This window comes from Humulus lupulus, chromosome 8 (assembly GCF_963169125.1).
Source record: "Humulus lupulus chromosome 8, drHumLupu1.1, whole genome shotgun sequence".
Taxonomy (NCBI): Eukaryota; Viridiplantae; Streptophyta; class Magnoliopsida; order Rosales; family Cannabaceae; genus Humulus; species Humulus lupulus.
Genome location: NC_084800.1, coordinates 94,350,161 through 94,378,053, shown reverse-complemented (window position 1 = coordinate 94,378,053; position 27,893 = coordinate 94,350,161).

The following is a 27,893-nucleotide window of genomic DNA, read 5'->3' as shown; positions in this document are numbered from 1 at the left end:
CATCTCTTGAGTTCACAAGGATTAGCTACCCTTGTGAACATCAAGGAGGCCAAAAGGTCCTACAAGAAAAGTCTCCAAATAAAGGCAAATGCTCCCACAAGAGGAAAGGCCTCAGGAAGAGCACCCACCAATAAGCCTAGAGCGGCCACCAAGCCGTCTAGTCAAAAAGGGTCCTAAAAGAGACCCTTGCAAAAATAGTACTATGAATAATGACGAGAAGGACGCTTCTCGCAAGAAATAATAAGCGCGTGCAAAAATATATAAAAGGATAACTAGAACCCAAGGGGTCAATATATCCTTATAAGAACAATCAAGAGGCACCAAAGAAGGACCTATTGAACCCCTTCACATGGGCTCCAAAGGACCTCAAGCCTGATAAATAAAAAAGAGAACCTATCGAACCCCATCATGCGGGCTCAAAAGGATACAGAGGAATAAAAGATGAATGATCGCATATGTATATATAAAAAAGAGTTTTAATAACATAACAAGACTCAGAGAAATTACAAGCAAAATAGGGCTCAAACGAGCATACACCCACAGTGGATTAACTGGCAAAAATCACAAAATGACAATCTCAAGGCCTCCGGCCACGGGCATTCCACTCAGTCGCCCGGGCAACGGCGTGCTCGCCAAAGGAGGAGAAATCGAAGTTAGGATTCTGCCTCCATACTCCATAAAGGGCACGCTCTATGGATCTATACTCAATAGTCGCCTTGTCCGCCTCCATAGCCGCCTTGTCCGCCTTTAAGGAAGCGACCTCCCCTGCAACGCTGCAATAGTAGCCTTGGCACCCTTAAGTTCGATCTATAAGCTGGTGACCCTTTCCTGCAACAGCATGGCCTTGGCAATCACCCTCTTCTTCTTTTTTGATAAGGAAGAAGCCTTCGCCAAGGCCTTCTCTAGCTTAAGCCTAGTTTCAACAAGTTCTCTCTCGAGCTCCTGGAGCAGGACCGTAAGACGGTTCCTCTCAGCATTCGACGTGGAGAGGTCTTGAGCCGAGTCGGCAAATCATTGAGCCACTGTATAGGTCTGCACAAGAAAAATAACAATAACAATGATAAGCAACAAAAAAAAAAAGAAGAGAAAAAAGGGATAAGTGTAACGCCCTAGTTACCCCAGAACAATTACAGTGAACCGGAAATTTAACTCGCTACCCAAGTCCTTTGGTTAAAAACGTGCTTCTAAGTGTTATTAATAGGCTAAGGTGGAAAACCAATCAAAAGGAAAGCATATATTTTATTAAATACATAAAATTGTTCATGGACCCATAAAAAAACATTTATAAGTTATTTACAACTCAAAATGGTCATTACTGTTTCAAATTTACAAACCCGCCGAACTAGGCAGCAAAAATAGGGTAAACCCCCTAGTTCCTCTGAGAACTCCTTGGCCGTGGTGGTCAAGCGGCCGCATATGTACACAACACCACCTAAGCTCTCCACTCAAGGCTGGGTGAGCTTTTCTTTCCCTTTACCTGCACCACATAGCACCCATGAGCCAAAGCCCAGCAAGAAAACACAATATAGAATGAATATAATATCAACAATGATCATAATAATCATTCAGGACTTTCTATCCAAAACAGAGGAGTGACAATTGCAAAAGTCACTATGGTGGGTTTCATTCCCATTAGCCATGTGACGATAGGGTCACCGAGGCTTTAGAAATAAGTGATCCTTTCACTAGCTTAAACAGGATAGGTGCATGATGACTAGTCACCAACATAACCTACCTCATGACCATAGAGTCTTAACCATGGGATTTCGTTCCCTAGCCATGTGACAAGTTGTCACCTAGGCCTTTGGCCCTGGCTCTGAGTAACTAGCTTAGACTAGTTAAGTGCTTATAAGTTTCATCGACCTTAGGGTCGATCCAGCATTAATGCCTTAGAGTCATTCAACGCTGATATCAATTAGATCTAATCTTTTAATCGGCCCTGCATTCAGGACACTTAGGCCGTTTCTGACTCTCAGGTCAGTATTATGCGACCAGTGCCGCCCTGACTAATCAGTGTCATACACAAGTAAACAACATCCGATAGCATTTAATATGCAATCAATGTCCACATTTATCAACCAACATGCCTCAACAACAATCATGCATGCCATATACACAAGGTGCAGTTTTCTTACCTCTGGTTCGAGCGAGAAATATAATAAGAACGACTCCTGAGAATGATCAACCTTTTAATTCCTTAGTGGTTACCTAATCATAACCAATTATAACCTCCATTAATGAAAATCAACAATGAAAGGGTCTTAACCTAAACCTCACTCTCGGGACCTCGAAACATGCCCACACGGTGAGTAGATTCGATCCCAGGCCTTAAGGATTGAAACCCCGAGCCAAAAACCCTTAAAAACACTCAAAACGGGATTCTGGAGGAAAAGAGTAGCGCTATAGCACTGCTCAATAGCGCCCCAACACTATACTCAAAACCCCCCAAATCACCCAACCAAAACCTGTGTAGCGCTATAGCGCCCTCTAATGAGCGTTGTAGCGCTACCTCCAGCCAGATACTCCCCTGAAACTTCTTCCTTCGACTCCTTCAATTCCAACTCTATTCCAATGCTTCCAAACCTCATTTTTGGTGCCAAATGAACCCAAAAACCACCCTCACATACCCTAAGCATCACAACCACAAGAACCCTAGCCAAAACTCCCAACAAAACCAATCATCCAACCTAGAAATCTCAACTAAAAACCAAAGCCAAAACATAGCAAACCAGGGAATTTAATGGCTAGAAACTTACCTGAAGCTCAGATTATGATGCTCTTCAATGGTGGAACACACTCCCAAGCTCACAAGACTTACTTCCCAAGCTTGAATCCTCAAGTTAGGTTCAAAAATCCAAAGAGAAAATGGCCAAAAACAGGTACGGGAGAAGCTTGAACTTATGCTCTGTTTTCCTCTTCTTTCTACAGCCTTCAATGGCTTAAGTCTATCCTAGGGGTAAAAAGACCAAAATACCCCTAGGTCAAAAAAGGATTTCTAAAGGCTCCCATGGGCAAAATTGGTATTCCCTACCTATCTCGTTAATCATAATTAACGCTCTCCAATTCCCGCTATTCTCGATATTCTCAAACACCAATAATTCACATCCCGTTACCCTTTAATTCCCAGCAACGCTCTAATCATTAAATTCACCCCGAGACTCACCCCGAGCCCCGAACCAAAACCTGTTATGACTAAACCGCTATTTATTATTCTAAGATCGTCTCATGCCGAATAGCTCGAACAAACCCACATTATAACATGGTCTCAAGAATATGTCACCGACATGCATACAAATATACAATTATGCCCTCAATGGGCCAAATTACCAAAACACCCCTGTAATAAAATGTGGACCCACATTCATGCATTTAACATCATATTATAATATAATTCACATAAACATGCATATTATCAGTTAATGGCATGATTAAACAATTATGGCCCTCCCAGCCTTCTAATCCAGCCATTAAACCACATTAGGGATTTCGGGGCATTACAACTATCCCCTCCTTACAGAAATTTCATCCTCAAAATTTACCTGAACAGTTCGGGATACTGACTCTGCATATCTGACTCCAGCTCCCAGGTCGCTTAGCCTGTTAATAACACTTAGATGCACGTTTTTAACCAAAGGACTCGGGTAGCGAGTCAAATTTCTGGTTCACCGTTCACTGTAACTGTTCTGGGGTAACCAGGGCATTACAGTAGGAGCCCGCTGGACACGATCCATAAACGAGATGAAGAGGCAACTCAAGGTCAGCCAGCTATTGGGCGCCAGCTGGAGTGGAGCAAGGTCAAAATAATTGAGAACCGTGACGAAGAACGGGTGTAACGGGAATGTACCACCCGCTTTCAAGATATGCTCGCTCATAGCTACGTAACCCGGATTTGGGTAGTCAGCCCGGCATGTGCTCGAAGGGACATATAATGTGTAGCCTGGGGGAACACGGTAGTTCTCCGTTATTTCCAACATTTTATTTTCGGACACGTGGGACACTAGAGTGGATGCCAACAGGGGGTCAGTGTCCTAATCATTAGCAATCACCTATCGTCGCCCTCTTTTTGGCATATCTGCAAAACCAAAAGAAAAAGGTGAGGTGGAAACAGAGCAATTTACCCTCCATTTTTTCTTCCTAGCAAGAGTCTTCCACCGAGGCACCGGTTGTGAAAGCGCTAAACTAGGGTAGATCAAGAATAAGGGTTGAAGAGATGACGGGACGGCCCCATGACAGTCATTAGGGGAAAACGGGTTAGGAGGCTCAGGCGGGAGATATCCCTCCATAAACTCCAACTCCATCTCCAAATCTAAAAGGGTCACCCTAAGGTTCGCTACATGGTTGTTAAGGTCAAGGGGGAAAGGTACTCCGTCTCCCCTCAACACCGAATCTATTTCGCTCTCTACCACCTAAATTTTACGCATAAGTTCAGCCATATGCTCAAGATGACGAATGCGAGCCTGCCTTAAGGTGTCATAGTCATGGTGAGGATTGTCCTTAGGGGACTCCGAGTCTGAAGACAACAAACTCAACCCCCGGAGGAGCGTCGAATGAACCTTCACATGCCATGAGACCCCGTCCCAAAAGCAAAAAGGGTTCACGTATAAATGAGAGGATTGCTACAAAACACAAAGGAATGGGCTGAAAACCTCTAGGCACAAGCGCTCTAAATAACCAACTACGGAGTATGAATGAGGGCAGGCAGCTGGGTTAATTCACGACAAGCTCAGGCCAAAGTACCCCATCCCAAGTGGTGCTTATTTGGACCCAATAAACATAAGGGAGAAAGAAAATATACCTCAAACAGGTAAAATGGGGCGTTGTCATGGTCAAAAGGAGGTTGAGGGCCGAAAGCAGCATCACGCTCAAACTGAGGCAAGTGGCCGAAAGTACGCGTCTGCTGCAAAAATAAAGGAAAAGGGTGTTTTAGTCCTCAAATGCCTGCATGGATATAGACATACAAAAAATGAACTCAAATATATATATATATAAAAAAATAAAAAGGGAGGGTGGGGGGGGGGGGGGGGGGGAGGAGAAAGATAGCAAAAGTGAGGTTATGGGGATTTGAACTCCTCGCCTCTTGAAAAGAGTAAGGATCCCAGAACCACTAAGCTGAAGAAGTAAGGTGTAAATAATAGGCTAGGCATGAAGGCCTATGTATAAGAATCAAAAAGGAGAGTCTACCAAAGCACCTAAAGGTCCCCTCCTAGACTGGGGGGCAAATGTAGATGCTCAAAATTCTACGCTGATGAAAGACTCAAAATACGTGCTTAGGACCCATGTCCCTAGGTGTGTATTGGGAAATCTTGACAAACGTAGCCCCGGTAAGTGTGTCACCCAGGGCCTCATGAGGGATCGCCTCGCCACGCCTCGCCATGCTCCTCGCCCACAAGTGTCTCGTGCAAGGAGGAGCCCCACGCAAGGAGGCGCCTCGCGTCTAGGAGCGTCTCGCTCTTCACCCACGCCTTGACCGCGTGCCCAAGGCCCCGCGCCATGGGCCTCGCGAGATGATGTCTCGCCCACGCCACGGCCGCGTGCACCCAAGGCCTAGCACCATGGGCCTTGTGAGACGGTGTCTCGCCCACGCCTTGGCCACGCGTACCCAAGGCCCAGCACCACGGGCCTCGCGAGATAGTGTCTCACCCACACCTCAGCCACACGCACCTAAGTCCCAGCACCATGGGCCTTGCAAGACGGTGTCTCGCCCACACCTCAACCGCGTGCACCCAAGGCCCAACACCATGGGCCTCGCGAGACGGTGTCTCGCCCATGCCTCGGCCACGTGTGCCCAAGGCCCAGCACCACAGGCCTCGCGAGATGGTGTCTTGCCCACACCTCGACCGCGCGCACCCAAGGCCCAGCACCACGAACCTCACGAGATGGTGTCTCACCCACACCTCAACCGCGCGCACCTAAGGCCCAGCACCATGGGCCTCGCGAAACGGTATCTCGCCCACACCTCGGCACGTGCACCCAAGGCCCAACACCACAGGCATCGCGAGACGATGTCTCGTCCACGCCTCGACCGCCCACACAAGGCCCCATGCCATGGGCCTCGCAAGATGATGTCTGACCCCTGCCTACAAGCATCGCACACCAACGAACCAAGGGCTCCTTCTCGCGGCTTACCCAGGCCAGCGCCTCTTGCGTCCAAGGCATCCCAGGTGGCGTCGCACACCAACGAACCAAGGGCTCCTTCTCGCAGCTTACCCAGGCCAGCGCCTCGTGCGTCCAAGGCATCCCAGGTGGCGTCGCACCTGGCACCTCAAGGTTGTGTGTCCTATGAGGACCTGCGGAAACTCCAACGTTTAGAGGTAAAAGGACAAGTACAATTCGAAAAGATCATGCGGGGTACGACCTATAAGACAACGTGTGTTTGATCCAAATTCTCATGCCAGATAAGTAGTGGAAGTATTGGGAGAGGGAACATGGCATGTATGTTTCTAACCAGATGTCAGAGTCGACACCACCATCAGCACCTTTACGCCTGGTACCACTCCTCTGACATTCGTACGAAATAAGTAGTGGAGACATCCTCATGGTATCTGACCACGTACTGGAGCTAACACCACTACCCCTGAGACCACTAATCTGACAGTGTACTTGTGTACCACCTGGTCCCCTGGACCACAATGTATCAAGGGCCATTAGAGCCACTTTAAAGGAACCCCACTTCCACATAGAAGAGGGTTGAAAAAAACACTATAGCATCATACCATAAGAAATACAAGTTCTTTTTACCATTTTCTTTCTGCAACTATTCTTTAAGTTTCTGATTAGATCTTTGAAGTTTTTCATTGATAAGCTCCATATTTTGATTTTTCTAACTTAACTCCATTGACGAGTTCTCACCGTCAACAGTAGTCTATTGTGATGCTTCCAAACTTGGTTTAGGGTGTGTACTGATGCAGGCCGAAAAGGTAACAGTCTATGCATTAAGACAGCTGAAGAAGTATGAGCAGATATATCCCACACATGATTTAGAATTAGCGGCGGTGGTATTTGCACTTAAGGTTTGGAGACATTATCTATATGGCGAGAAGTGTGAAATATACACCGACCATAAGAGTTTGAAGTACTTCTTTACTCAGAATGATCTGAATATGCGCCAGAGATGCTGGCTGGAATTGGTAAAGGACTATGATTGTGACATTCTTTATCATCCTAGGAAGGCCAATGGAGTGGCCGACGCACTGAGTCGAAAAGGCCCAGGATAGTTGTTCAGTTCGAGGCAGATATCAAATAAGTTAGCCAAGGAAATGACTAGAGCGGGTAGAGAGATGGTGGTTGGTCAGTTAGCCAACATCATTCTTTAGTCTATGCTCCTTCAGAGGATCAAGGAGGCACAGGGGAAGGATTCCCAGTTGAGAGAGCGTCTTATTCGGAGCGGCTAAAGACTTCTCTATTTTGGAGATGGGACTACTGAGGTACAAGGGCCAAATTTGCATTCCGATGGATACAGGTATTCGGCGAGAAATACTGGATGAGTCTCATACCAGTCCATATTCTTTGCATCTGGGTACGATGAAGATGCACCAAGATTTAAGAACTTTGTATTGGTGGTCGGGGATGAAGAGAGATGTGGTGGATTATGTGGCTAAGTGTTTGACTTGTCAACAAGTAAAGGTTGAACATCAAAAGGCCAGCCAGGTTAAGGTTGAACATCAAAAGGCCAGCAAGGTTGTTGCATCCTCTAGGGATTCCGGAGTGGAAATGGGAGGATATCACCATGGACTTCGTGGTTGGATTGCCGAAGATGGTGGGGCAACATGATTCAGTGTGGGTGATTGTGGACAGGTACACCAAATCAGCCCACTTTTTGCCTGTGAGGATGACTTATACTATGGAGCAGTATGATGAATTGTATGTAAAGGAAATTGTGCGACTACATGGAGCTCCGAGGTCGATAGTATCTACCAAGGATCCCACCTTCACCTCCAAGTTTTGGGAGAGCCTGCAGAAGGCTATGGGCACACAGTTGCAATTTAGTACCACTTATCATCCTTAAACGGATGGACAGTCTGAGAGGATGATTCAGATACAGGAGGATATGTTACGAGCCTGTGTTCTGGATTTTGGGGGATCTTGGAGCTCCCTTTGATTGGGTTTTCATACTATAATAGTTATTAGGCGACCATCGAAGTGGCTCCGTATGAGATGTTATATGGGAGGAAGTGTAGATCACCCATCCATTGGGATGAGACTGGTGAGAGGAGAGAACTAGGTCCTGAGGTTGTTCAAAGGACCAATGAGGCGATCGAAAAGATTAGAGCTTGAATGCTCACCTCCCAGAGTCGGCAGAAGAGTTACTCTGACAAGAGACACAGGAGCGTAGAATTTCAAGTCGGTGACCATGTATGTCTCAGAGTTTCTCCCCTTAGAGGGGTGAAATGGTTTGGTGTACGGGGCAAGTTGAGCCCTAGATTTGTTGGCCCCTTTGAGATTCTGGAACCGGTTGGAGAGGTAGCTTATAGATTAGTGATGCCTCCAACTCTATCGGGGGTTCACAATGTGTTTCACGTATCCATGCTCCGGAAGTATGTATCAGATTCTACGCACGTGCTGAGTTATGAGAACTTGGAGTTGGATCAGGATTTATCGTATGAAGAGAAGTCGGTTCAGATTCTCGACCGAAAAGATAAAGTATTGCAGAGCAAGACCATCACCTTAGTAAAAGTGTTGTGGATGAACAACAAAGTGGAAGAAGCAACTTGGGAACTTGAGATAGAGATGAGGGATCGGTATCCCAAGTTATTCAGGTAATTTCGAGGACGAAATTTCTATAAGGAGTGGATAGTTGTAGCGTCCCAAATTTGATAATAAGGCTTAGGGCCTTGAGTAGCGTGCCTAAAGGGAAATAATTGATTTAATTACGTTAATATATGAAATTGTTGATTATGTGATTAGAAATGCATGTGTTGGGTGAATTAAATATGCATGTGGGCCCCATTTGGCTATTAGGGGCATATTTGTAATTTTAGCTCGTTGAGGGCCTAAATGTAATATTTGTGTATATTATGATTTATACCACGAGTGAGTGGTGATATATTTGTGGTGCACGATCCGAGACGGTCCTATGGAGCAGTTTAGCTAGAAAGTCACAACGTGGTCGAATACCCAGCTTGGGGGGAAACCTAGGGATATTTTGGGAATGTTATATGTGTTCGGGAATTACTGGGTAACGAGTAGTAATTTAGCAATGATCTGGACATGTCGAGATTAAACGGAGATTTATAGGAACACTCGTGGAATTAGCAGGACTTGGCAATTGACGAAATTGCCCTCGGTGGCACTTGAGGATTTAGATAGACTTAAGGGGAATTCTGGACTTTTGCTAAGGGATATACATGAAATCTTGATGCTGAGACTTGAAGAAGAAAAAACAAAGGGGAAAACAAAACAGAAGGAACTCAGCTCCAAGACTCTCTCTCTCTCTCTCTCCATCTCTCCCTTGTGGATTTGAGGTTAAAACTTTAGGAAAACTGAAGGTTGAGGCAATTGAAGTTAGCTCAGGGCCGAGTACAAATCAAAGGTAAGCTCTTGGACTTTATCTTTATGTTGAATTCTGCTAGGATTAGAGGTTTGCATGGAAATGGATTCTAAGTATGATTTTGGATGTTGTTAAGTATATAAATTGTTTCTGAGATTTGTTATGGAGTCTAGGTTGTGTGGAAGGAAATTCTAGGGTTGGTTCTAGGTTAAATTTGTGTTTGAAGTATGAAATTGGGGTTTAGGCTCGAGGAAAATACAGAAAATAGTTGGGATTTCTGGGTTTGGGGGCTCGAGCCGCGGCCCTGTTCTTCAAGCGCCGCAGCCCATGTGTGTCGAAGAGGCTGGAAGCCTCTGTCTATCCAAGCACGCCACGGCCCAATGTTTGGAGTGTCGCGGCCCGTGTCCCTCATCAGATAGGCATTTTTCCTCTTACTTGAGCGCGTCGTGTCCCTTAAGGGGCTGGGTCGCAGCTCAAATGCAAGATATTGGTTATTTGAAGGTTTTTTAATCGGGAACCCAAATGTTAAGGCTCGGGAAGGATTTTACCACCCGGTTTGGTAGAATCCAAGGTCCCGGAGGCTAGAATTATATTTCAAAGTTATTTGTTGGATTAGAACTTGATGGATGGCTATTATGAATATGTTGTGACTAGGTTTTAAATGAGGCTCAGGTTAGAGGACTATGCTCGGGATTGCGGTGGTCAGGAAGCTTGGGACATAGGTAAGAAAATTGTTGTGCCTGTAGACCAGGGTGTGGCCCTATTATTTGTAGTGCAAGGCGTGGCCCTATTGATTATGTTTAGTATATGTTTAAATATCTGTTGATATTATGCTATGTAATGCATATTTGTGTAATGACCCAACTAATTCTAAGACCTTGGACCATTAAAACTACTATACATAGACACTATTTTCGAGAAAACAAACATAAGAAACATTCACAACTTTATTAAAAAATCTAAAGTAAATATTGAAATACATAAATAAGCGATATGGGATCCCATTGTTTGAAAATAAAACATAACTTTAAACTTAAATTGAATTGTTTACAAAGCTAAATGCGAAAAATACATAAAAACATAATAAAAGACTAAAAATAACGTCGTCCTCGAATCGTCACGCAGTCCATCGAATCCCTTCTTCCTCAATACACAAGTCAAGCTACCACGAATCCTTCCGCCGCCATATATATTTTCCTGCATACATAAAAATAAATGAATGAGCCTAATGCCCAACAAGGAAAATCCACTAGTAACATAAAACATATACATAAACTATATCATAACATATACTATAAACATATGTCATATAATACTTCAATGGCCATCATACTTCTTGGGGCTTGTTAACTAAACAAGTCATATGCCCAATAGATTTGTGGGACTTGCTAGCTAAGCAAGTCATATGCCCAGCTAGACAAGTCATATGCCCAAGGACTATAAACATACTATGCATAATGTAAACATAACATAGCATAACATAATGATAACATAACATAAGCATAACATATCATATAAACATATAAAATCTCTCCTATTTTCCTTACCAAAACTGGGATATGTGAACAAGGACGGGATTTGGAACACTCCTAAAACCAACAATAAGAATGGTGAGCATTTCTAAAGATAAGAGATGATAAACAAGAGAACTAAACCACCAAGAAGAAGCTTACCAAAAAGAAACCTTAAGTTCAAAGAACTTAAATACCTAACCAAGAATGGAAAACAACGAGTTAGGATTTGAGTAAAGAAAACTAAAGGAAACTAAAGAAACATACATAAATGAACTTAAGATAAGGAATACCTTTGGATGTACTAGAACCGAACTACACCTCGATATTGAAAAACACACTATTTATCTTACTTCCCAAGTGTTTATAAAGCTTAAGATGATAAAGCTTATATCCCAACCCAAGTGTTTATCACTCTATAGTAACCTAGCAGCTTGAAGGCTCTGAACACAACTTGAAGAATGAGAGAAATGGCTGGGTACTAGGTCCTATTTATAGAGTTCACGGAGTGAACTATCTCCTTTTAGCTTGAATAAAAATAATGAGTATTAATTGAAAAATATTTGAATATTCGTTCAACAGGTGCTTAAGACTCGGTCAAAACATTCAGAGGCTAGTCAAGAGGTTAAGGAATGAATTAAGCTCGATTTCAACAACATTTGAAATTATGGCCCTAGGGTCGATATATCGCCCATCATAGGCGATATATCGCCTGGGCTTATGTCCCGAGTGCTCGTCATTTCGTTTGTGCGAAGTTGACGTGTTTTTTGTATTCCCCGTGTGGTGATATATCGGCATACGTTGAAATATTAGACACATCATTGCACTTTTTCAACTTAATTTGAATTGGCTAATCAGGTTTGACTGAGTCATAATACGGTTATAAAGCTGTTGGCAGGTCCTAGACTTTTTAGATATTTCTTTTATAAACTATTCAACAAAAATACTTAATTCCTTAATAAACATGCACACGACAAGTGTCATGATCTTATTAGTTCTATCTAAACCTTATAGTATAATAAATGGCATCCTTATAATTGTTATATTATTTTATAATATAATGTAATATTATATTATATTATATTATATTATAATGTTTTAGATTAAATAAATATGACAAAGTGTGTCACATATTGTAGCATATAATAGAGAGTTACAATGTTTAGATATATGAGATATATCCAAATAATGTAACATATTTGGTGTTACAAATTTGTAACTTCCAAATATTACCCTTTATTGTGTAAATTTGGTGTTACACAATATTGAGATGAATTTCATAAAGCCATTTGAAAAATGGCTGTTAGAGATATAATTTTAACCCCAATAATATGTTTTGGGGGTTACAAAATCATTTGGGAGGGTTTGGAACCATTTGGAAAAATAGCACAAAATTTTGTGCTGAAAATGGTCAGTGGCCGCGGCTGCAGCCACAGGCCAAAACTGACCATTTTTTCAGTTTCTTCAATCTTTGTTGAACGGCTCAAAAAACCCAAATAACTCCCAAATATCATTTTTAATTCCATATTAATCCAATTAAACATTGGTAACAGTCATGGGGGTTGGTGGAATTTGAAATTCAAAGGGTGTCTCTAAACTCTATAAATAGGAGCCTATAGCTCACTTGAAAGACGCAACATTTCTATCCACTAGAGCACTTGGCTAGAAACACCTTGAGGCTTGATAATTCCATAAAGCAGTTCCTTTAATCTGAGAGAGATCCCTTAGTGCTTGAGTTAGGGGGAAATAAGCTTTTGGACAAAGTTTTTAAACCTTGTTTAAGTTGGTGATCCCCAACACTCTTCACTTAGGTTGTGTAAGTGAGAGTTTTCTTTGTTTTATTCTTACAATTTCTTCTATTGCTTTTCTTCTCATTCCTCTTGTTTTATTTACTTGTAATTTTGTTTAGAGTTGTAATCTTCTTTTCTTTTGTTTCAAACACTTTTACTTTACTTGTAATATTTTGCTTAGAGTTGTATTTTTTACTACTCTATTCTTCTTTTCTTCTTCTTCTTCTTCTTCTTTTGTTTATTTTTACTTTTAGTTATAGAGTTGTAACCTTATTTAATCAATCTTTATTTATTTGTAACATATTGCCTAGAGTTGTAATATTCTTACCTATTTCCATTGAGGCAATACATATTTTCCTAACATTCAAAAGCTTATCCCTTTGTTTGTTTCAATGGAAGGTGAGACCATCAAGATAATGAATCAAGACCTAGTGAGGTTGGATAGGTTTGATGGGTCCAATTACACTAGGTGTCAAGACAAGGTGAGATTCCTTTTGACCACTCTCAAAATCGCCTACATTCTAGAATCCACTCTAGAACCTCTCCCAACACCATCCGACAAGGACACTCTTGAGGAGGTGGAGAAAAGGAGGAAGAGGGAGGAGGACAATCTCCTTTGTAGGGGTCATATCCTCAATGCCCTTTCCGATAGGCTCTATGACCTCTACACCGAGACCAAATCGGCCAAGGATATATGGGATGCACTTGAGAAAAAGTTCAAGGCGGAAGAGGAAGGTACCAAAAAGTTTTTGATATCTCAATACTTTGATTTCAAATTTTTTGGTGATAAACCTATTATTCCTCAAACACATGAATTTCAAATAATTGTTAACAAGTTGAAAGTGTTAAAGATTGAGCTTTTCGAGGCCTTTCAAGTTGGTGTTATAGTGGCTAAATTACCACCAACTTGGAAGAGCTATAGGAAAAGAATCCTTCATAAAAATGAGGATTATTCTTTGGAGAAAATCCAAAAGCATATTTGAATCAAAGAGGAATCGATATGTAGAGATAAACTTATGGAGGGGTCTAATGGAGAGACTTCCAAAGCAAATGCGGTGTCACAACCAAAACATCCCAAAGACAAAGGGAAAAAGGGTAACGAGAAACCTTTGGGTCCAAAAACCAACCCAAACAAATTTAAGGGCCAGAAAGGTCCTTGCTTTGTGTGTGGGAAAAAGGATCACTATGCTAGAGAGTGTAGGCATAGAAAAGACCAACAAGGACCTAAGGTAAATGCAGCTCAAGAAGAAAACATAGTTACTACCCTTAGTGAGGTGAATGCGGTCCAAGGCAAAGTGAAAGGGTGGTGGTATGATACATGTGCCACTGTCCATGTCACCTATGACAAATCATTGTTGAAGACCTTTGAAGAGTCAAAGGGCAACCATGAGATTCAAATGGGCAATGAGGGCAAATCCAAGGTACTTAGCAAAGGTATCATTTAAATCTTTTTCACCTCTAGCAAGAAAGTTACATTAGTGAATGTACTTTATGTTCCCGAAATGAGTAGAAACTTGGTAAGTGGTGATTTGCTTGGCAAACCTAGCATTAAAGCCGTTTTTGAGTCCGATAAACTTATACTTACCAAATCAAATGTATTTTTGGGAATTGTGAGGGTATGGTTAAATTGTGCACCAATGATGTAACTTTCAATGTTATCAATAAAAATGTTAATTCCGCTTATATTGTTGAGTATGATTCTTTATTTTTGTGGCATCTTAGATATCGCATATAGGTTTTTCTACCATGAAAAGAATAGTAAAATGTGGTATGATTGCATGCAATATTAAAAACTATGGTAAATGTGAAACATGTGTTAAGGCAAAAATGATTAAGAAACCATTTTCTAGTGTAGAAAGATCATCTAATTTACTAGATTTAATCCATAGTGATCTTTGTGAATTAAATGGTGTTTTAACTAGAGGTGGTAAAAGGTATTTTCTTACTTTTATAGATTTAGTAGATATACCTATGTGTTTCTTTTAAAGCATAAAGATGAAACTTTTGATGCTTTTAAATTGTATAAACTAGAAGTTGAAAATCAACTAAATAAAAAGATTAAGGTGCTAAGAAGTGATAGAGGGGGAGAGTACTTCTCTAATGAATTCAATACATTTTGTGAAGAAAATGGTATAATTCATGAGTGCACAACACCTTATACACCACAACACAATGGTGTTGCCAAAAGGAAAAATAGAACTTATCTAGAGATGATAAATTCTATGTTGGTGTTTTCTAAGTTGAACTTCAACTTCTGGGGTGAAGCTCTATTAACCGCTTGTCACATTCTTAATCGAATACCGATGAAGAAAAATGAGATATCTCCATATGAGTTATGGAAAGGAAGAAAACCCAACATAGGGTACTTCAAAGTGTGGGGGTGTCTTGCATATTGCAAGAAAAACGAACCTAATAGAACAAAGTTAGGTTCAAGAGACATAAAGTGTGCTTTTGTTAGTTATGCCAAAAATAGTAAAGCTTATAGGCTATTAGACTTAGAGTCTAATATTGTGATTGAATCTAGAGAAGTTGAATTTTTTGAGAATATGTTGTGTGACAACAATTCTCAAGCTTCAACATCTCTAAAGGAGAATTTGTTATATGAGAACAATTCTCAAGCTTCTACATCCAAAGTTGATTCTCAAGAGGAGAATTCTCAAAAGGATGTAAAGCAACCCTTTGAACCTAGAAGAAGTCAAAGGTTTAAAAATCATAAAAGTCTAGTGGTGGATGAGATAGATTCTCAACGAATTTCATTCTACATGGTAGAAGGAAATAGAGAAGAAGTCATTAGGAAAATTTCTATTATACTTCTCATCGAGGATGATCATAAGACTTATAAAAAAGCTATGCAATCGAGAGATAGTGCACTTTGGAAAGAAGCCATCAATGATGAGATGGATACCATTCTTTCCAATAACACTTGGGAATTGGTAGACCTTCCACCGGGGTCTAAGCCAATTGGGTGTAAGTGGGTATTTAGAAGAAAATATCACACTGGCAGCACTATCCAAACCTTTAAAGCTAGATTAGTAGCTAAATAGTTTAGGCAAAAAGAGGGTATCGATTATTTTGATACCTATGCGCCTATTGCAAGAACAACTTCTATAAGAATTTTGTTCGCTTTAGCTTCTATACACAACTTGTATGTTCATCAAATGGATGTCAAAACAGCATTCCTCAATGAGGAGGTCTATATGGAACAACCCGAAGGGTTTGTCCTACCAAAATATGAACATAAAGTATGTAGACTTGTAAAATCCTTATATGGATTGAAACAAGCTCCTAAGCAATGGCATGATAAATTTGATCAAGCCATCATGTCTAATGGGTTTAGACATAACAATGGAGACAAGTGTTTGTATTCCAAAACTTGTAAGGGATATGTGATCATTGTTTGCTTATATGTGGATGACATGCTTATTCTAAATAATAGCATGAAAGGAATAGAAGAAACGCAGAGGTTTCTATCATCAACCTTCAAGATGAAAGATCTTGGAGAAGTTGACACCATACTTGGTATCAAAGTAAAGAAACATAGTGGGGGTTTGGCATTAGGACAAGCCCACTATGTTGAGAAAGTATTGAAAAAATTTAACCATCTCAAGGTTAAAGATGCCAATACTCCATTCGATCATAGTGTAAAACTAGAGAAGAATGAAGGAAGAGCGATGGCTTAATTGGAGTACGCTAGTGCTAAAGGGAGTCTCATGTACGTTGCCCAATGTACTAGACTTGATATAGCATTTGCGGTAAGTAAACTTAGTAGGTTTACAAGTAATCCAGTGTGGATCACTGGAAGGCAATTGGAAGAGTCCTAGGTTATCTTAAGAAAACCAAAGGACTAAGCCTTCACTACTCCAAATTTCCTTCAATTTTAGAAGGATATACAGATGCAAGTTGGATATCCAATCTTGGGGACAACTTGTCCATAATTGGTTGGGTATTTACACTTGGTGGAGGTGCAATTTCTTGGGGTTCCAAGAAACAAACTTGTATATCTCATTCCACTATGGAAGCAAAGTTTATAGCTCTAGCTGCTACTGGCAAAGAGGCTGAATGGTTAAGGGATCTGTTGATAGAGATTCCCTTAATCAAAGAGAATGTATCTACTATATCGATACATTGTGATAGCCAAGCGACATTGGCTAGAGCATACAGCGGAGTGTATAATGGGAAGTCTAGAAATATTAGTCTAAGACATGGATATGTAAGAGAATTGATTCAAAGAGGAGTCATCTCCATATCCTATGTGAGAACAAGTGAAAATCTAGCGGATCCTTTCACCAAGCCACTAACGAGGGATTTAGTGGTTGCATCATCTCGAGGGATGGGACTTAAACTCCCTAAAGAGATTCATGATTGATGGTAACCTATCTTAACACTAATTATTCAACTAGTGTTAGGTTCAATAGGTAACAACAAGTCAATCAAGTGAATATTAGTTGTACTCAAAACAAGTCCCATCTGAGATATTGAGTACTTGTGTGCTACCAAGTTGAGGGTTAAAACTGAAAGGTTTTTTAATAGAATTCAATCTTGTGAAGGCAAGTATTTTGGTAACAAATACTGCAAGAATTCTACCTATATGGACCTAGGGGTGGTGTCGCCTCTCATGAGAACTTGGAGTATTCTCAAGAACGTCCATGAATGGAAAGTGCACATGGCCATTAACGGTGCAAAGCGAGACATAGAGGTCTCAAGTGAACATCGCAAAGGTGTGTGTGTTATCACCGATTTGTTATCATGAAAAGATGGTTCAATGCCTAGTGCAACCAAATTTTTGACAAATTTTGTGATAATTACACTATAGTAAAGTTCAAGTTGAAAATTCTTATTTAATCAAGTGGGGGATATGTTATATTTTAAAATATAATGATTGATTAAATAAGTATTACAATAGATAACTATTTAATCTAGTGGGGGAATGTTATATTATTTTATAATATAATGTAATATTATATTATAATATAATGGTTTAGATTAAATAAATGTGACAAAGAGTGTCACATATTGTAACATATAATAGAGAGTTACAATGTTTAGATATATGAGATATATCCAAATAATGTAACATATTTGGTGTTACAAATTTGTAACTTCCAAATATTACCCTTTATTGTGTAAATTTAGTGTTACACAATATTGAGATGAATTTCATAAAGCCATTTGAGAAATGGATGTTATAGATATGATTTTAACCCCAATAATATGTTTTGGGGGTTACAAAATCATTTGGGAGGGTTTGGAATAGTTTGGAAAAACAGCACAAAATTTCGGCCTATGGGACAGAGAGTAGTGGCCGCGGGCACTAATGTCTCTGGTCGCGGCCACAGGCCAAAACTGACCATTTTTTCAGTTTTTTCAATCTTTGTTGAATGGCTCAAAAAACCCAAATAACTCCCAAATCTCATTTTTAATTCCATATTAACCCAATTAAACATTGGTAACAGCCATGGGGGTTGGTGGAATTTGAAATTCAAAGGATGTCTCTAAACTCTATAAATAGGAGCCTATAGCTCACTTGAAAGACACAATATTTCTATCCACTAGAGCACTTGGCTAGAAACACCTTGAGGCTTGATAATTCCACAAAGCATTTCCTTTAATCTGAGAGAGATCCCTTAGTGCTTGAGTTAGGGGGAAATAAGCTTTTGGACAAAGGTTTTAAACATTTTTTAAGTTGGTGATCCCCAACACTCTTCACTTAGGTTGTGTAAATGAGAGTTTTCTTTGTATTATTCTTACAATTTCTTCTATTGCTTTTCTTCTCATTCCTCTTGTTTTATTTACTTGTAATTTTCTTTAGAGTTGTAATCTTCTTTTCTTTTGTACCAAACATTTTTACTTTACTTGTAATCTTTTGCTTAGAGTTGTATTTTTCACTATTCTATTCTTCTTCTCTTCTTCTTCTTCTTTTGTTTATTTGTACTTTCAGTTATAGAGTTGTAACCTTATTTAATCTATCTTTATTTATTTGTAATATATTGCCTAGAGTTGTAATATTCTTACCTATTTCCATTGAGGCAATACATATTTTCCTAACAATAATCAGCTATATTAATCAAACCTTATGTTATAATTAATATTCTTAAACTATAGGTTAAACTTATAAAATCTATAAGTGTTGCTATGAGTGTTCAACTAAGTCCCGACTTGAACCAAAATCCACAGTAATAAACATACTATAACTACTATTAGTTATTACTACTACTACTATCTAACTAGCTAAGTAAAATTCTAGGACTCTATAATTTGTGAGTAAACGGCGAAGACGGGAAATGGCCAAGGTCGAGAATGGCAGGAAGCCGAGTACGTCAGGGGTCGGGATCGACGTTGAGCACACGGAGTGCAGGTCATTGGGGCGAGACCCTCCTAGGATGCTGGAGACATCCTCTCGATGAAGACTGCGAACCCAGGGCCTGGTAACGCACCTGGGACGACATGGTCGCTATGTGTTTAGCCTATTGGCTGCTTTGTTATATGTTGTTGAAAGATATGCATATATTATCTACTTTGTGTTGAGTTTTCTGGCTGGGCTTTGGGTCATGGGTTCTCTATGGTGCAGGTAAGGGCAAAGGAAAGGTCAACCAACCATGAGTATGGAGAGCGTGGAGCGACGGGTACATGTTCGGCCTACCTGGCCGCCACGGCCAGGGTTATTTTGGGATGATGTAATGTATTTGGTTGATTTATCGCTTAGGTTTTAGATGTATTTTGAGATGTAAAGTATTTTCTAAACAATATTTTGGGATCCCAAATGTATAACTCTTTACGTTTTAAATGAATGACCACATTTTTTTATATCAAATGCCTTTAAACAACTTTTATTACAGTTTAGCTACACTTTTAACCTAAAACCTTGATTAGCGAGATAATGACACGCTTTTAACTCGCTTAGTAATGACTCTAAGGAAGTAGGGCGTTACATTCTCTCTCATGCACGGGCACGACCCACCACAACCACCTCCTCCCATCGCCACAGCAGACCCCGCAGGTGCAGCCGCATAGCCAACCACCAATCACCTCCTCCCATACTCAGGGAGCATGTCGGCCCAACGGCGACCTCCTCCCACCGTCATAGCGCCACCACCAGTGCAGCCACCAGCCAGCCGACCCACTCACGGTGAGCACACCTTTTTTCTCTTTATTTTGATTTTTATTCTCTCATTTTGCCTATATGACTCTATGATAGTATGATTATTGTAGCATCCCAATTTGTTAATAAGACTTAGGGCCTTGATTAGCGTGCCTGGAGGGAAATAAGTGATTTATTATATTAATATGTAAATTTGATGAGTATGTGATTAGAAATGCATGTTTAGGTGAATTAAATATGCATGTGGACCCCATTTGGTTATTAGGGGCATGCTTGTAATTTTAGCCAGTTAAGGGCATAAATGCAATATTTGTGTGTATTGTGATCTTTACCACGTGTGAGTGGTGATATATTTGCGAAGTACGATCCGAGACAGTCCTAGGGAGTGGTTTAGCTAGGAAGTCACAACGGGGTCAAATACCTGGCTCGGAAGGAGCCTGGGGGTATTTGTGGGTATATAATATGTGTTCGGGAATTATTGAGTAATGGATAATAACTTATCAATATTTTAGTATGTTAGAATTAAATGGGGATTTATAGGAAAACTCGGGGACTTAACGGGATTTGGTAAATGACAGAATTGCCCTTGAGGTTAGTTTGGGAATGTTATTAGAGGAAGGGGCAAAGAGGTAATTTGGCCTTAAGGATGGATAGACTTGGCTGAGGGGAAGTTCTTCACGTTACTTACTTGGGGTATATACTTGAATTGTCTTTTGAAAGCTCTAAAGAAAAATAGAAGCTAGGAAAAGAAGGAGAAGAATAGCTGATCTTCTTTGGGGTCAAGGGAGGAATTGAAGGCTTGAGTTTGGGAGGCTAGTAGCTTGGAACTCAGAGGATTAATTCAGAGACTTATTTAGGTTCAAAGGTAAGCATTAAAACCTAAAGATTAAATTGAATTATGTTGAGTTTTGATTAAAATTATAAGTTTATGCATGTGAGCTAAATTGTGAATTACTCTTGGTTATTTGGGTGAATTTTGGGATTAGTTTCTGCTGGGTATTATTGTAGGAACATGATAGAATTGTTGTGCTGATTGAACTATGTTATCTGGGTTGGTTTTGAGTTAAATTGGTTGGGTTTTGGTTGTTGAAATGGGGGATTTTCTGGGTTCGAAGGGGTCGGGCCACGACACTGTTCTTGGTGAGCTGCGGCCCTCTAGAACAGATGGGGGCCAAAATGAAGGGTGGGCCGCAGCGCCCCTATGGTTAGGTCATGGCGCGTGTCTGCTAAATGGGGAGGTTGGGCCTCTGATTGAGGCGGGCTACAGCACAAGGTCATGGGGCTGCGACTCTTAGGGGGTTTTTGGACCCCGAGAAGGTTTTTGGCTCGAGAATCCAAAAGTTAAGGCTTGGGATGGATTTTATCACCCGAATTGGTGGAATCCAAGGTCCCGGAGACTAGAATTACATTCCAAAGTTATTTGATGGATTAGAGCTTGATGGATAGCTTTCTTCAATGCATTGTGACTAGATTTTCAGCGAGGCTCGGACTAGAGGACTGTGCTCGGGATATTAGTGCTCGGGAAGCTTGGGACACATGTAAGAAAACTATTGTACCCATAGAGCAGGTCGTGGCCCTATAGTTTGTATTGCAGGGCACGACCCTATGTGATTGTGTTGTAGGGCGTAGCCCTATTGTTTATGTTTGTATTTGTTTAAGTATTTGTTGAATATATGCTATGTACTGCATATTTGTGAATGAACAGAGAAGGCCAAGAATGGCGAAGGTCGAGAACACCAGGAAGCCGAGTACAGCAAGGGGACAGGAATAGCGTTAAGCACGTGGAGTGCAAGGCCGAGTACGGCATAGGGCCGGGAACGGGGTTAAGCACGTGGAGTGCAAGGTCGAGTACGGCAAAGGGCTGGGAGCGGCGTTGAGCATGCGGAGTGCAAGTTGCTAGGGTGAGACCCTTCTTAGATGCTTGAGTCATCCTCACAGTATAGACTGCGAACCCAGGGCCTAGTAAAGCGCCTGGGACGGCATGGCCATTATGTGTTTATCCTGTTGGCTGCCTTGTTATATGCTGATTGATAGTTATGCATATGTTGATTGTTTGTGTTGAGTTTTCTTACTGGGCTTCACCTCACGGGTGCTCTATGGTGCATGTAAGGGCAAGGGAAAGGTCGAACAACCATGAATACGAAGAGCGTGGAGCGACGTGTACATGTTTGGCCTACCTGGCTGCCACGGCCAGGGGTATTTTTGGGAGATGTTATGTATTAATCTAAATTTTGTCGACTTTAAACATATTTTGAAATATAAATATTTTCTAAACAGTATTTTTGGATCCCAAATGTATAATGTTTTATAATTCCAATGAATGACTACAATTTCCAATTATATGACTTTTATTATAGTTTAGCCACACTTTTAACCTAAAACCTCGATTAGCGAGTTAATTGCACGTTTTAAACTCACTTAGTAACGGCTATAAGGAAGTAGGGCGTTACAATTATCAAATTATATTGTTAATCAATATAGTATATAATATGATTGAATTATTATTTTTAATATCTAATATATGAAATATATAATGTGTACAGTATATATTGTATATGTTCACTGTTTTTGGTATCTATGACTATGTGATTACATATTTAAATCCCAAACTATGTGATTAAATATTTTATTTTACCAAACAAAGTTGAGATTCATTAGTCTTGAATTATGTTTTACATTTAAGGTTCCTTTTTCTTTTTAATAAACCATGATCTTTAATTTCTTTTATGAAGGAAACTTTCATTGATTTGCAAAGTTTGTGTATAATATATGTTTAATGCTAAAAGTCATGGTCATGACTCAATCTCAATCTCATATGCTGAAATTTTAATGTCAATTACTTATGTTAGAAATCTGCCTAAAATTTATTGAGAAATTGACAATTATTTATTTTTGTTGATTTACAGATTGGAGCGAAATCAGACTAGTCTAAAGTAAATTCAGTGTTTCTACTTTGAAGCTTGAGGTAAGTCTATTATCTTTGTTATATTGGATTATAATATATAGTCTTGTCTGAATGTGTGCTCCCTGTTGTAGTGGATATTAGGTTGTTCACTGTTGTGTGCTGCCTTATTGTAGTGGATTATAGGCTTGTGCATGCTACCCTGTTGTAGTGGATTATTATAGGCTTGTGTGTGCTACTCTGTTGTAGTGGATTATTATAGGCTTGTGTGCTGCTCTGTTGTAGTGGATTATAGGCTTGTGTGTTGCTCTATTGTAGTGGATTATAGGCTTGTGTGTTGCTCTATTGTAGTGGATTATAGGCTTGTGTGCTGCTCTATTGTAGTGGATTATAGGCTTGTGTGCTGCTCTGTTGTAGTGGATTATAGGCTTGTGTGCTGCTCTATTGTAGTGGATTATAGGCTTGTGTGCTGCTCTGTTGTAGTGGATTATAGGCTTGTGTGCTGCTCTGTTGATTAGTTTTTTCTTAAATATGTTATATTAGGTAATAGATATTGATGAGGTAGATGAAACTCTTCCTTCGATAGGTGATCAAGATCAACCACCTCTCACTCAGATTGAAAACCCTACTCCTCCTACTCCTACTGAAAATGGTAGAAAACTAGGGCTAGAAAGAAGGGTAGACCTCCCATCTCTACTAGGAAAACAAAGGGAAAATGGTCATCTATTTGGGATCATTTTATTAAGAAAGATCCTCCTCCACCCCCGACAGATCCTAATGAAGAGCCTCCTCCCCCAAGTGTATATGTAATTATTGTGGGTTTGACTTCTTGTGTGACACTAGAAAACATGGGACTAGTCATTTGTGGAACCATTTTAAGAAAATATGCGAGTTAAGTCCGTTTAAGATTGATGAGCATAAACAAAAGACTTTAAGCTTTCAGCATGTAAAGGGAGGGAAATATCGGGAAACAAGCTTAGTAGCGGTAGCTTATAACAAAGAAGCTTGTAGGGTAGCCCTCACACAATATATTGTGTTGGATGAGTTGCCATTTAGACATGTTGAGGGTGAAGGGTTCAAAATATTTTTCAAAACACTCCAACCTAGGTTTGAGATCCCTTCTTGAATGATTGTTGCTAGGGATGTATTGAAGTTATATAAGGAGGAGAAGGTGACATTGAAAAATATTTTGAGCCATGAGAGGATATCGTTACTACCGATACTTGAACTTCCATTCAAAATTTGAATTACATGGTCATCACTGCTCATTGGATTGATAATGCTTGGGAGTATCAGAAAAGAATTATCAATTTTTTCCAAGTGATAGATCATAAAGGGGAAGCCATTGGCAATGTGATTGAATTATGTCTTTTAGAATGGGGAATTTCTAAGTTGTTTACCATTACGGCAAACAATGCTTCCTCTAATGATGTTGTCGTTAGATACTTGAAGAGGAAGTTCAAAGAGAAAGAGAAAGGACTAATTTTGGATGGAAAGTTTTTACATATGAGGTGTTGCGCTCATCTAGTGAACCTAATTGTCACTGAAGGGTTAAAGCAAAAACATGGGTTAATTGTCGCAATTAGAAATGTTGTGAGGTTTGTTAGGTCTTCTCCTTCTAGGCTAATTTTTTTAAGGAGCATGTGATGGAGGAAAGGATTGAATGTAAAGGGCTTCTATGTTTCGATGTCCCAACAAGGTAGAACTCCACATATCTAATGCTCAATTGTGCAATGAAATTTCAAAAGGCATTTGACAGAATGCAATCAAATGCTAATTATATGAAATATTTTGATGAGGTTGACAAAGATGGAAAACCAAAGGAGGGTCCCCCCACTGATGTTGATTGGGATAATGATCTAGTGTTTTTGAGGTTTTTGGAGACTTTTTACGAAATAACATTAAAATTTAATGGGTCTACTTATGTTACTGGTAATAATTACTTCATTGAGATCTGCAATATGCAACAGGAGCTATATGACTTAGCAGTTGACGATGATGAGAACGAGTTATTGGGGACAATGGCAATGAGCATGAAACTAAAGTATGACAAGTATTGGGTAAAGCTTGATAATTGTAATGAGGCACTTCTAATTGCCTTGGTCCTTGACCTAAGATACAAGCTTGAGTATCTTAGTCATTGCTTTAGTGCTACTTATGATGAGATGACGTGCAAAGAGATAGTGAAAAGGGTAGAGAAGACAATACAGGCAATGTTTGATCAATATGATGAGACAACATCAAGTCTACATCCATCGGTATATATGACTCAGCTACAGTCTCAGTCTATTGTTAGTGCTTCATCCATGTTCGTCATGCCTGTTAGTATTCGACCTACTGCCAAGAAGTCACGTAATTTGCATGATGAGTTTGTGCACGGAGATTGGAGAAGGATGATGGAATGACAAAAAATGAGGTCGATAAATATTTGGAAGAGGAACTTGAGTGACCAAGTGAGAATTTTAATGTTTTGGGAAGGTGGGCTAGTAGTGGGTGCAAGTACAAGAAAATATCACCCGTGATGTGCTAGCTATATTGGTTACCACAGTTGCTTCTAAGGCAGCATTTTCTATAGGAGGTCCAATTTTAGATCCTTTTAGAAGCTCACTAAGCCCAAGGATGGTCGAAACATTAATTTGTCTCAAAAATTGGTGGAGCAGATCACATTAACCCATCATTGTTCGAGACTATATGGATGAAGAAGAAGCGCTTCAAACATCAAACCTAAGACATGCTTGAGTCACTGTTTATATTTTTTTGATGCTAAATATTGATTATGAAGTGATTTGAAACTGAGTTTTAAGCATAGTTACTATTGTAAAGAATTTTAGAATTGAATTGCTGATAATTATAACATAAATGGGTTTAAATTAAAATAAATGGTATAACTTATTATTTACTATTTGGGCACTGTTTTTATGATGTTAATATGTTATTATAGTGTATGGAAGTGTTTTAGAAACATGTTAGGATGTTGGGTAATTATTTAATAATTATTGTTATTTTCACGTAATTTTAAAGGGAAAATTTATATAAAATAATTACGATAATTATTATGTATGTTCACTATAATTTTCCAAGATGGCTAATCTGATTATAAACATTAGGAAGCATGTTGGGAGCTAACTTTGGTAATAATGGTGAATTTTGATTATTTGTTGAATTATTATGAAAAATGGGTAAATAAGTAACCAATAGTAAATAATTAATTTTATTGGAAGTTGTGACTCAAATCTGAGTTATTAGTGATAATTAAACTCAGGAGCTATTTAATTTTAATTAAGTTGTTCATGTGAATTTAATTTGTTATAAAATGCTTGTTTTGACTATAATGGCATTTTTATAATCTTTCACGTAAAAAGTGTTTGTATGAATGCATGTGTCACATGAAATATATTTATATGTTGGTATGCATTTTAATGAAAAATAACTAGGGTTGGTGTTCCATGAAAAGTGGAATTTATTTTGCATTGTGTATTTTGGTGTAGAGTTCTCAAAATAAATTTCTTGTGAAATCTTGATTTGTGTGCTTGAATGTATTTTGAATATGTCGATGTATTGTTGAGTGTCTAGGGTTTTGTCCTAAACAAGGAAACTCAATGAGGGGTTCTAGAGAGAACAAGGCAATTTGCATCAACAGAGGTAAGAAGAGTGGACATCTGCGCACAGGGTATATGTTTAAGCATACAACCTTGTTTATGGTTTGTTATTTTATGTACTTATGTTATGTAATTTGTTATTTTATGATAGTGATGTTAGCATGAGAATAGTGCTAGAATGACTAGATAGTTAACATTCTTGAATGATAGGATATAGGCGTGTTTTATGTGACTACTACTTGTGTGAGCACAACACTTGCAGGTATTATCACGGATGAGTACAATTCATGGTAATGAGATGCCCCATGGGAGTGCCAAGTGTGAGTATAGCACAAGGCAGGACAAATTACATTTCATGTTTGATCAACATGGATGTGAGTTGGTTATCGTATGTGAGTACAATATGCGATATGAGACTGATGTATGTGTGTGAGTACAACACGCATTGGATGTTTACTGTGGTATTGTGTTTATATCACATGTGGTTAATTGTGAAATTGTTATTTATGCTTATGTTATCTGGTTGAGGGGGTTATGTCCTACATAGCTCTTCTTACTAGGAGTTAGCTCACGGGTACTCTATGTGCAAGTAAAGGCAAGACAAAGCAGTGAGTGGTGTGGGCTCGAGGCATGGATCTTACAAGTTAGCGGTGGGCGATGTTTTAGAGTTTTAAAAATATTTTCAGATTGGAACGTTTTAGTTTTGGTTTTGGACTTGAAATGAGTTATTAATGTCATTATGGTTTTTAGTTAAGTGTCAAACATTTTATTTTAAATAATGAGATCTCATGCCTAGTTTTATTTCAATAAATAAGTTTTTCTGTCATAAATGTTTGTCGATTTAAAACAAACTTTTACAAGTAATGTCTCGGGAAATCGGAGCGTTACATCTCGAGCCCTAACATTAAATCGAGCCCCAAATGCAAATCTCATCATAACTTATTCATTAAAGTATTTCCTAGTCCTTGAAAATACCTTCTATATCATCATTTTCAAAATTAAACCCCAAATATTATTTCCCGAGCCCCAAGCCCTAAGCACTACTTGAATGTCAATGATAGCCTTAAATATTTTTAGATCTGTTGAAAATATTATTCCTTTCCCTTGAATTCTAAAACCCTAGCCTTGTATAAATTTCGTGAGCCTCAAACACCAAATCCTAGTTATTGTTCATGTGGGCCCTGTGCATGGCACATGCAAGTTTCAGCCTCTAGGCCTAAATCTCTACTACCTGAGCCTTTGGCTCTTAGCCACCACCATCATCATCATCTTCAACATAACCATGATCATCACCACCACAACCATCTTGGCCTCCCATGGTCGATCCTACCACCACCACCATAAGCATCACGTGGGTGGTGGTTACTCTTCAAACCAGAACACCAAAGCCCCTTTGTGGGCTGGTGTTCCATCAAGGCTGAACCTAAACCATAACACACACCCCATGGGTGTTCACAACCCAAGTCCCAAACCAACACCACACCACTGTAGGCCATACCCCATTA